We start from the raw sequence: 12,731 nt of genomic DNA on the forward strand, positions 1-12,731 counted from the left end.
TCTTTTTATTGTCCAGAAGAGAGATCTAAAGACATCTTATTCACATAATAATAACTCAATTTACACTTGTTGGTTTAAATTTAGCTTAATTAAAAATTGACTTTTTATTGCTTAAAATAGGAATGGGACCATTTTTTTCAGGTTATAAATGTTTTAAGAATGAGAAAAGTTTGAGTCCTTAAAAGTAGAGTAAAATAGCTCTCATAACTGGAAATTTCCTTAAAATAAAAAGTTTGAGGTCTTTTTATGTGTTGTAAAAGGCATGTATATGAAGAAAAATTGTGTATTTGGTGAATAGTCAGGCCATTTTGCCTTTCCTAAATTAGTTGGTGGCCTATCTATTTCAAAGCCTGATCGCACTTTAGTGAGATTAAAAATGTATTTCAGATGATTAAATGTCCAACAATCCAAGATATGGGTGTGGAATATTATCTTTTGAATCAAGCTTTCATTTTTTCATAGGAAGTTGTGTATGATGGTTATATGTACATCCTATATTATGTTTCAAGGACCATATCTTCCACCACCTGGTAGGAATATCAGAATTCTCTGAAAGTGAGGACTGCATTGCAAATATAATTCCAATGATAATTCAGACAAATGAGTGTTACTTTTGTCATATTTTCCTGGAAAATTTTAAACCTCCATTTGATTTTGTGCTGTACTGACCTGATACAGCTGACCTGTAAAACCAATCTTAGCAAAAAATGATAAAAATGAGCTTTAAAAAATGTTTTTATTCATACTTCTCTAAATACACTTTAATTTTGAATTACCTACTAGTACTGCCAATAAGAAGGGTAAAGTACTAGATCACCATAAAATGTATTATGAAGGAAATTTATTTTCAAATAAGTCACAAAGAATGGATGACTCTCCCTAATAATTCTGATGAATTTACATTAATGAAAACCAGCAGGCCTGGAGCAAGACTATGGACATAAAGAGAATATAGTTTACATTGGTTAGTATATAAATCACTATATATCTGAGAATTACAGAGAGACTTTATATAACTATATATAACTATATATAACTCTATATATTCTCATCAAGTAGACCCTGAAAATGTATGTGGTTACTGTATTAATTTTTTTTTTACATCTCTTTTTTATGGTGCCTCATTTTATTCGTTCCCAGTATTCTTGCCCTCCTGGCCCCACCCCATGGCAGTCATGGCCTCTTAAAATCCCAGTAATCCAATCAATGAGATTCAAAATAATTTGAAAGACTTTATTATCGCCTGAGGCCAATAGTCCCTAAGATATGCTATAGTTTATTTTCAGTTCAGTCGCTCAGTCATGTCCGACTGTTTGTGACCCCATGAATCGCAGACGCCAGGCCTCCCTGTACATCACCAACTCCTGGAGTTTACTCAAATTCATGTCCATCGAGTCGGTGATGCCATCCAACCATCTCATCCTCTGTCATCCCCTTCTCCTCCTGTCCCCTATCCCTCCCAGCATCAGGGCCTTTCCCCATGAGTCAACTTTCAGATGAGGTAGAAAAAGTATTGGAATTTCAGCTTCAACATCAGTCCTTCCAATGAACATTGAGGACTGATCTCCTTTAGGATGGACTGGTTGGATCTCCTTGCAGTCCAAGGGACTCTCAAGAGTCTTCTCCAACACCACAGTTCAAAAGCATCAATTCTTCAGCGCTCAGCTTTCTTCACAGTCCAACTCTCACATCCATACATAACCACTGGAAAACCACAGCCTTGACTAGATGGACCTTTGTTGGCAAAGTAATGTCTCTGCTTTTTAATATGCCATCTAGATTGGTCATAACTTTCTTTCCAAGGAGTAAGCGTCTTTTAATTTCATGGCTGCAATCACCATCTGCAGTGAAAATAGAGCCCCCAAAATTAAAATCTGACACTTTCCACTGTTTCCCCATCTATTTCCTGTGAAGTGATGGGACCAGACGCCATGATTTTAGTTTTCTGAATGTTGAGCTTTAAGCCAACTTTTTCACTCTCCTCTTTCACTTTCATCAAAAGGCTTTTACAAGTCAATATCAAATGGAGGAGTGAAAGCAAAACAAAGAGCTCAAGATAAAAATGATAGGAATCAGACTGGAATAGACACTTAATAAAGACCCACTCCAGTACTCTTGCCTGGGAAGTCCCATGGATGGAGGAGCCTGGTAGGCTACAGTCCATAGAGTCACAGAGAGTTGGACACAACTGACGTGACTTAGCAGTAGCAGCAAAGACACAAAAATCGGCAAAAATTGTATAAAGAGGCATCTGATTTTATTAACTACTAGGGAATTATAAAATAAACAATATGAAATCACCACATGCTCATCATGATAGCTAAAATAAAAAAGAAAAAAACAAATTTCAAAACATCTAGAATTCTCAAATATTGCTGATGATATATAAGTTAATACAGTGTTTTGGGAAATGGTTTGACATCACTTACCCTGGTGGCTCAGATGGTAAAGAATTCACCTGCATTGCAGGAGCCACAGGAGAAACAGTATCGATCCTGGGTTGGGACGGCCACCTGGAGAGGTAAATGGCCACCCACTCCAGTATCCTTGCCTGGAGAATTCCATGTATAGAGGAGCCTGGCAGGCTAAAGTCCGTGGGGTCGCAGAGTCAGACAAGACTGAGTGACTTTCACTTCACTTTACTTCCCTAAGTGTGAACATAAATATATCCCCTATTCATTATTTCTACTCCTAAGGTTTTGCCCAGTAAAACTGCATACAGATGCTCATAAGAGATATGTACAAAAATCCACTATTTATAGATATATTAATTATTTGCAGTATCAAAAATCTGCAAACCATTCAATGTCCAGCAACAGTACAAACATTAATACATGTGAGCAAATGAAGTCATACAAAAAAAAAAAAAAAAACAAAAACCACACTATTTCTTTAAGTCCATTTATATAATCTTCAAAAATAGGAAAAACTAATCAGAAGAGTTATTATTCTTGTCAGGGGGGTAGGAGGTAGGGGGCCACAGGGCTGATAATGCTCTATTTCTTGATCTCGATTCTGATTCTATCTAGATATGTAATTTAAAAAATAAAGTTTTCAATGCTTAAAAGCTCTAAATTCTTAAAAGCAAAAAAAGAGAAAGTTATTCATCTTTTTGGTAATTCAAGCTATTTTTCTTGGAAGATACAAATAATTCTGGCCAAAGTGGAGGAGCTCATATTTTTCTCTGTGTAGTTAATAATAAGGAATTACCTAACTTTATTTCTTAGTGAAACAAAGCCATGTAGTTTTCTCATGATTTTTAGCAGGAAAGTTTATTTTGGGAAGATGGGACACCATGTTATTGGTGGCTTTGAGGAATGCCAGTAATCAAACATGGTAGGTTGGGTCTCAAAGATGGGATTGGTGAAGACAATGCAAGTTGGTTTGAAAAATAGCATGAGATTATCTGGTTCTTGGTTTCAGAATTCAAAATTGTAAGACAGAGAGATAAAATTTGGACCTTAAAATTATGCAATCACATTTACAGGCCAGAAACAGACTGCTAAGTCCTTGCAAAACACATTAGCACAGGCAAAAGCCTTGCTGATGATAGCTTATGGTGAACTATGTTGGATTTGTGATCTCTGAAGAAGATTTAGCTTCAGGACCAGGAACCAGGCTTGATCACTCAAGAGCTTTTGTGTAGCAGAGTTTTATTAAAGTAAGGAATGGGACAGAGAAAACTTCTGATATAGACATCAGAAGGGGGACGGAGAATGCCTTCCTTGCTAGTGTTAGCAAGGGAGTTATATACTTTAATTAGTTATTACAATAAATCAAAAGAATGTCTCAAGGTTGTAAAGATCTTACTAAACCCACTTTCATAATTTACCTTTTAAGATAACAGGATTAGCCAGAAGGTTTTCACCAGGCTTCCATGGTGGTTCAGAAGGTAAAGCATCTGCCTGCAATGCAGGAGACCTGGGTTCAATCCCTGGGTCAGTAAGATCCCCTGGAGAAGGAAATGGCAACCCATTCTAGTACTCTTGCCTGGAAAATTCCATGGATGGAGGAGCCTGGTAGGCTCCAGCCCATGGTGTTGCAAAGAGTCAGACATGACTGCATGACTTCACTTTCAGGAAGGAGAAACTCTCCTCAGGCAGAATACACTGTTGTTACATAATCCCCAGTACAGAGTTTAAACTGAGTTGTTTGTTGTGTAATCATCAGTTCCAGGCTTAAAGAAAAAAACGTTTTATGTGACTAAGACTAAGGAAGGTAGAGGGAAAAAAAGATGTTTGTCCTTTCCTCCTCCTTGAGAATTCCAGACCCCTATCTCTGCTTCGAGAGTCCCAGATCCCTATCTCCTCCTCAGGGACCCTGGACTTCTTATCAACCTGCCCAGGAATTGACTCTCTCATTTCCCTCTTTTCTTTCAGGAGAGTTGTGTTGCCAAGGGAAAGGGGTGTCGATTTTGCTCCATAACTACTTCCTGTTGTTGAGGGGTGTGGTCCCTAAATTGTTGAGGCAACATATTCTGCTAACCCTCATATTGAAGGTCTCTGATCCAAGTAACAGTTGGAGGAGGTTGTGGCACTCTTAGGAGCCTGGACAACCATCTGTAACTTCAACCTTTCAGATGGTTAGAAACAAACCCCATTAAACAGTTACCGATGTAAGGCAAAATAGTCATTAAACCAAGTTAAAATGAAAATTAAAAGTCACATTATGCCCGTAGTTACATCAGTCCACCTTAGAATTGTTAGATGTCATCACAGAGTTGAAGAAAGTCCTTTCCTTAAAGTGGGGAAACCCACCATGGGAAGTCTTCAGTTGATGAGGAGGGGAGTGCTCCTCAGACCCAGTAATTAGGCCAGCTGTGGAATGAGGCATAGAAATATGCCCAGGACAGGAAGGCATTGTCTTGAGGGTCAAATGGCAGACTCGGGACTTTTGGAGCCAGCAGAAGCAAGCCCACATAGATTCTGAGGCCCATCTCAGTTTCTGTTCAAATACTGGCTTGTTTGACCCAAAGGCTGGGTAAGAAGTTAATCTCCTGGTAATGTCTGTTGAAAAGCTAAAAGCTGAGTCACATACTAAATTTTAAGGCGTCAGGATCTATGACAATATCTGTGCATAAAAACAGTCTGTCAGAGAGACAGTCCCTTCTTCTAGGGGCAGTTTGAGCCCTCATTAAAGCTATGGGTAGAATGTAAACCAACTGTTTTGTGTTTCCTGAGTTAGCTTACACGGTTGTCTTTAAATAATGCCATTAGCCTTTTCAACTTTTTCTGAAGATTGGGATCTCCAGGAACAGTGTAAGTGATATTCTCTTCCTAGAACTTTTGACACCCCTTGAGTTACAGCAGCTTTAAATGTGGAACATTGTTGCTCTGAACTTTATAGAGTTTAAGATCTCACTTACATCATGAGAAGTCAGTATAGTAAGATTTTGCTCATTCATTAACCTCCAGCTTTAGTGAATGCTGCTTTTGATGTGAAAATAGGTGAGGGTCATTGAGCTTGATAAAGATATGAACAGCATTTTGTGCTCAACCCAAAGTTTTTCCATCAGTCCACATTCTAGGATTTACAGTTTGTTCCATTAAAAAGTGGGTTCCATATTTGTGAAAATAGAGGCCTGGACCTTGTTCAGTATATCCCTCCCCAGAAGGGGTGAGGGAGACTCTGGCATGATTAGAAACTCATGAGAAAACAGCACAGAGCCCCAGTTGTAGCTTAAATGATGACTGATATAATGATCTTTGGCTCATCCAAAGAGCCACGGTATGGTAGTGGGTTGGAGGAAAGGAGGCCAGGGGCTTTAGGGAGCAGGGAGAAATGTGCCCCAGTGTCCGAAAGAAATCCACAGTTATTAATACCTGGGTTTCCTCAGGTGTAATTAGGACGGGAACTTGTGTGGGGACCCCTGGGCACTTCCATTCCCAATTGTCTTGAGACTCTGACCCCTGGGCCCTACACCTCAGAGGGCAGTCACTTCTCCAGTAAGATCCTTTGCAGACTGGACCTGGAGCTGGGGGCGGCTTAGATGTCTGAGGGCAATTCTATTTGAGATGCCCCTCCTTTCCATAGAAATAACAAGTCCATCTCTTTTCACCTAGGTTCTTCTGGGCATTTTTCTCAGGCTGTTTCAGAGCAGGTCTAACAGCCATTGTTGGGGCTTCAGTCTTTTACTTGGTTCTTTTTTCCTGTTATTTTCCTCCTCATATTCTCTACCATAATATACCATCTGAGCCAGTTGCAACAGATTATCTAAAGACTGGTTTGGTCCATACATCTGTTTTTGTAACTTAGAACAGATATCTGGAGTTAACTAAGTGAGAAATCTATCTTTTAAGATAATTTCTCCCTCTGTAATTTTGAGATCAATGTCAGTAAACTCGTGGAGGGCCTCCTGTAGTTTATACTAGGAGTTTATCAGGAGTTTCCTTCTCTCCCTGTTCTATGTCAGCCAACTTAGCATAAAGTCTTAGCACGTGCTCACTTGAGTCCTACAAGAATAAATCCAGCAAAGTAACTCTGTTATGGGAACTGTTTGACTCCCAGTAGGAAGGAAGGCTATTTCGTGTTCCCTCTTTTCCCTTGTCTCACATTCAAGCCATTCATCTCCAAAAGTAGTAGCCTCCCCCAAAACTCAAGTTTTTGAGTCAGGAATCAGTGTCTGTCCCAAGACATGCATTATATCTCTCCAAGTAAGCTCATAAAGTAAAGTTAGTCCCGTAAAGGCTTCTATGTACTTTTTGGATCCTCTCAATAGTATCGACCACAATTGGTACTGTTTGAATTTTTACCGAGACTGAGGCAACCCCTCCTGGAAGGGTGCCCTGATTCTCAGACTGTTCAGTTGGGAGCCCCTGATACAGGGGCAAAGTAAGAAAACAGGAGGCAACTGAGGATTTCACACCCAAATCTGCACCCTTAGGACACAAATCTGGCATGTGTCTTGCAGAGAGGAAAAGAGCAACACATTTGTCACTTCTACCCATTTCTCTTGTTTTCTATGGAAGCAGTCTAGTTGTAAAACAGTATTGTAATTGGGAGACTTCAACTGGCCAGCATTCCCCATCTTCCAATACTGTGGTCATTTAGTATCACAGAAAAAGATCAGGCATGCCTTTCTAAACTCTGGGGATCAAACTTGTCCCAGCTGTTTTTTAAAATACATTTTAAAGGAGTGGTTTTGGAACTGCTAGCTCCTATCTGTAACAGAGGAAAAAGTGGCATCCACACTCATGGCTTCTTTCCACCAGAGGCATCCCTCCCTGCTCTAGATGGGGGTATAGATAGACCTTCCACTGAAGCTTTCCTTCCCTGGTCAGAGTTAGTCTGTCCCTTACTGACACAGGCACCTTACTTATTCCTTCCAGTTCTACCAACGAGATGGGGTGGAGATGCACCAGGGGTAGACCTGATGGCATCCCAGACTGATTTCTAGTTTCTTACCACCAAGATCTTTGTTTGATTTGCCAGAATAGTTTCCCAAGCTATGACTACTAGGGGAAGCATCCATCTTACATGTGCCCATGCTCTTTCCTGAGTCCTGACTGCAGCAGAAATGGTGAGTCATAAAGGGATGAACAACAACCAAGATGTTGAGTGTCACCACACCAGTATAGCAAAAGTTGTGGTGGAGGGTTGGCCAGCGAGGAAAAAGTGACTTTTGTCCTCAGGCTACTAGCGCCAATCCTTTCAGTTCATTTCCACAGATTATACAGAAAGAAATATCTAAGGAGGTGAGACAAAAGTCATGAGAGAGCCTCCTCTGGTCCACTAAGAGCTAGGCTACCAAAGGAAGAAGCCCATTGCATTTCCAATGTGACCAGATCCTGCAGTTCCCGATCTATGTCCTCAAAAGCCTCATGATCACCCGCAGTACTTCTGTCCACATAGATGGGAGACACAGCCATGACAAAGACTACTTTCAGGTCGCTGGTCCCTGAGGCAGGCAGCCAAGAGAGTGATCTAGCCTGAGAGACACTCCAGGAGCTAGAGTTCCGCCTAGTTCCCAAACATGCTGCTGGAGCTAGAGTTCCACCTCGCTCCGTACATGCTCCTAGTAACTTTCTAGCAAGGCTTGCCTAGTCTAGCAGGCTAAGCGCTTCCATACACGGGAACTAAGTAAAAGTAAACAATAACAGCATGGATCACAAGTCCGTTGAAAGTCTATGATCCGACAGATTGTTAGTAGCTCTAGTCCCCCACACAATTATGAAATGGTCAAAGAGACCAGGAAAAGGTGACTGAGAAAGGCAAGTTCAGTCCACATGCTTCTCCCATTTCTGGCTGCTCCCCTCGCAGGGACGTTGGGTGTCGCTTGGCATTGACAGGTCGGTTAAAACTCCAATGAGGCTTCCCTTTTGGGGGCTGCCTTCAGTCATTGCGAGGCACCAAGAAACCACAGAGCAGATCTCATCACTTGCTTGCACAGGGCATGTTCATTCATTCACACAAGCACACCATGGAGTTAGTAAGGTAGAGCAGAAAGCGTGCATTCTGAGAAAGCAGAGAGGCTAGAGCTCTGGGTGTTCTTACCTTGTCCTGAAGATCCCGGATGAGCCCCCAAGATGATAGCTTACTGTGAACGATGTCGGATTCGTGATCTCTGAAAAAGAAGATTTAGCTTCAGGACCAGGAACCAGGCTTGATCACTCAAGAGCTTTTGTGTAGCAGAGTTTTATTTAAGTAAGAAAAGGGACAGAGAAAGCTTCTGACATAGACATCAGAAGGGGGACAGAGAATGCCCCCCTTGCTAGTGTTAGCAAGGGAGTTATATACTTTAGTTGTTACAGTAAATCAAAAGAATGTCTCAAGGTTGTCAAGATCTTACTAGACCCACTCCCATAATTTACATTTTAAGATAATAGGATTAGGCAGAAAGTTTTCAGGAAGGAGAAACTGTCCTCAAGCAGGATTGTTGTTATATAATCCCTAGTACACAGTTGTTTAAACTGAGTTGTTTGTTTGTTGTGTAATCATCAGTTCTGAGCTTAAAGAAAAAATGCTTTATGTAACTAAGACTAAGGAATGTAGGGGGAAAAAAAACGATATTTGTCCTTTCCTCCCCCTTGAGAATCCCAGACCCCTATCTCCACTTCCAGAGTCTCAGACCACTATTTTCTCCTAGGGGACCCTGGACTTCTTATCAACCTGCCCAGGAATTGACTCTCACTGCTATGTTATATTACAGGGTACTGATCAGGAATCCAAGCTGGGTAGAAAGAATAAGTGAGAGAAACAGACTGAAGTCTTAGATGAACCAGGTGAAGGAAAGATTTAAGTGCTTAACAGAGAACAAACATCACTGGAAAAACAGTATGCTCTCCAGGCCTAGAAAGCCCCAGAGGTGAGCTCAGAACACACTCACTGCAGGGTTCAGTAACTAACTCTGAATGGGGCAAAGCCAGGCGATACTGAGACAACCACTTTTGAGGGAGGGATTTTTTGTGGGTTTATTATTCCTGGTTAGAGCTAAAATTAGAGGGTGGGATGAGACTGAGACCAAAAGTACAAAATAGAAGAAGAAAAAAATCACATCTGTAGGCAGGAAATGAACAGAATAGAAATATCTCTGCTCCTTCTATGATAGCAGAAATGACTAAGGGAACTAGGGAACTTTTCATTTAAATTGATATTGATTAAAGTTTAATCAAATATTATGAATATGAATTTCATAAATCCCAAGATTATGAAATTCCATGTAAATGAATAAAAAAGAAAAGTCATAAACATAAAGTTTCAATATTGAAATCTATATATTTATCAAAAACATAATGAAGAAAGCAACCTGGATTTATGAGGATTTGTAAGCATCACATCTCACTAGCAGTAAAGAACCTGCTTGCCACTAGATACAAGTTCAATACCTGGAGGAGGGTATGGCAACCCACTCCAGTATTCTTGCCTGGAGAATCCCATGGACAGAGGGCCTGGTGGACTACAGTCCATGGAGTCGCAAAGAGTGGAACACAACTGAGCAACTGAGCACACATTATCTTCACACTGCATTATGAAGCATTTTTGTGTATGTTTTATTTGTCAGTAATTGTCAGTGGCTTGATACTTCCCCTTCAGGAGGCCATAGCAAATTTAAGAGAAAAAAAAAAAAAAACAACTATATATATATATATATATATATATATATATATATATATATATATACAGATGTGAAGTCTGAGAAACAAAGCCAACAGCATAGCTAGGAGAAATTTCAGCCTTCAGGTAGTGCCAGTATCAGCTTATCCAGTGAAGAGTTTCTAAAAAGATCTTTTACCCCCTTTTTCCCCATGGAAATTAAAAGAGCAAATTTTTATTTCCTGCTCTACAACCAGTATCTAGGTCACCATAGAGACTGGACAGAAGTTGATGAGAGATACTAGAGTTTTTTTAATTTGGTAGACCAGAAGTGCTAAAATTCTATTCAGATATTGCCATACCAATTCTGAAAGACCACTAGATTCTACTCTAAGTTCAAGTATGTGGTATAAACCCAGTGGACACATATATTCACTTTGGTACTTAGAGTAGAAAACCATTTCTACCCTATAATTCTGGCTTAGATGTGGCTAGAATAATAGAAGCTGTTGGAGAGACTACATCTGCTTTCAAGAAAGGTGACAGAATGTTCACTACCAGCATGATCTCTGGGGACTCTGCAGATTATGCTCCGGCAGCAGATCACACTGTTTACAAACTGCCAGAAAAATGAGTTTTAAACAAGGAGCTGCCATTGGTAGCCCATATTTTGTTCCTTTTTTGAGCTCTGCTCCTCAGTGTCCATGTGCAAGCTAGAGAAAGTGTTCTGGTTCATGGGGCTAGTGGAGGAGTTGGAATAGCAGCATGCCAAACTGTTAGAGCTAATGGCTTAAAGGTTTGGGGCACAGCTGGTACTGAAGAAGGACAGAGATTGTTTTGCAAAATAGAGCCCACAAAGTGTTTAGTCACAAAGAAGCTAACTATATTGATAAAATTAAGAAATCTGTTGGTGAAAAAGAAATTGGTATGATTACTGAAATGTTAGCTAATGTGAATCTGAGTTATAATTTGAATCTTTTGTCACATGGAGGATGAGTAACAGTTGTTGGCAGCAGAGATCCTATTGAAATAAACCCACAGGACACCAGGAGAAAGGAATCTATTAATAGCATAATAGGAGTTGCTCCCTATTCAAGGAGGGATTTCAGCAGTTTGTAGCAGCCTTTCAAATCAGAATGGAAATTGGTTGGTTGTGACCAGTAATAGGTCCCCAGTATTCATTGGAGAAGATGGCCCAGGTTCATGAAGATATCATTCTTCAGTGGTGCTACTGGGAAAATGATTCTTCTCTTTAAATAATCAATCCTTTTATACATTTCCTATGTAATTAGAGGTATCTTGAGTGAGTGAGTGAAAATCGCTTAGTCATGTCTGACTTTTTGCGAATCCATGGACTATGCAGGCCATGGAATTCTCCAGGCCAGACTATTGGAGTGGGTAGCCTTTCCATTCTCCAGGGCATCTTCCCAAACCAGGGTCAAACCCAGGTCTCCCGCATTGCAGGCAGATTCTTTACCAGTTGAGCCACAAGGGAAGCCCATAGAGAAATTTTGCTCGTTGCTGGCTGAATTTTTTTTCTTTTTTCTAATTGAACCTAAGATACTGTGTAAATTTCAGGTGAAAGTGAAAGTGAAGTCACTCGGTCATGTCTGATTCTTTGTGACTCTTTGGACTATAGCCCACCATTCTCCTTTATCCATAGAATTTTCCAGGCAAGAATACTGGAGTGGGTTGCCGTTTCCTTCTCCAGGGGATCTTCCCAACTCAGGAATCAAACTGGGGTCTCCTGCATTACAGGGATTCTTTACCAGCTGAGCCACAAGGGAAGCCCTTGGAAGAGGTATCTTACCTCAGTTTTCTGTATACCACATCTGTTTTAATTAGCATTCATTTGATTCAGTGAGTTCTTATAGTTAAGAAAAAAAGATTAAGAGATCATGGGCATTGGATTACAATTTATTTTATAGCTGTCAATAGTCTATATGCCTTCTACCTCTTATTAAGGAATCATCATAATAGTAAATAGGATGTTGGTGGTCATTTGGCATCAGAGGACATGACCGGAATTTCTAACTGACTGCTAATCATGAATTCCATACTTTGACTTAAACATGCTAATTTAAAAATAAGACTGCTTGACTTCCAAACCTACTTCTTATACGGTTTCTGTAGTCTCTGATTAGCCCAGAACTATGTTGGATTTGAAAGATTTTCTGAACAATCTGTGACCCCTTTTCCCAACTAATCTCATCTAGTTCTACAAGTCTCTCAGAAGGGCGAGATAAATAATGCACATAGAAATTTGTTAGTTTTCCAGTATTCCTCAAGATTTTATGACAATCACTAGGCTATTGGTTGATTACTAATGACTCATATATTCTGTGAGGTCAGTAACCTTATCTTTGGTATAATATGATATTAGGTACATAGTTTCCAAGTAGATACTCATTGATTGCTGTTGCTACTGCTGCTTAGTCGCTGAGATTCACCTTCAAGTTAGACTTAAAATTATCTCTTTGTAGGATGAGGATCATGTATTTTTATTTAAATTAATGAGTGATCTTTGTTATAATATAGTAGCTTCAATAAATTCTAGGTTATTTTTTAAAAAAAGAGTATTTTTTTTAAAAAGGCCATGCTGATTTTTTGTTTTGTGTTCTTGTCCTTGTCATACCGTATGATAGCAAACCACAAAATTGGATGAGCTTATCTTCAGCAATTAGCATATGTATGAGAAG

At 39.9% G+C, this 12,731-nt stretch overlaps 1 protein-coding gene and 1 pseudogene across 14 annotated transcripts in view; both read left to right on the plus strand.

Annotated features, from left to right (window-relative positions):
• PCDH15 (protocadherin related 15) overlaps positions 1-12,731 on the plus strand; it is a 767,128-nt gene that overhangs the window by 678,556 nt on the left and 75,841 nt on the right. The window lies entirely within an intron of this gene.
• LOC136159024 (quinone oxidoreductase-like) lies at positions 7,973-11,292 on the plus strand (annotated as a pseudogene).

Source organism: Muntiacus reevesi, chromosome 2 (genome assembly GCF_963930625.1).
Source record: "Muntiacus reevesi chromosome 2, mMunRee1.1, whole genome shotgun sequence".
NCBI classification, from domain to species: Eukaryota; Metazoa; Chordata; class Mammalia; order Artiodactyla; family Cervidae; genus Muntiacus; species Muntiacus reevesi.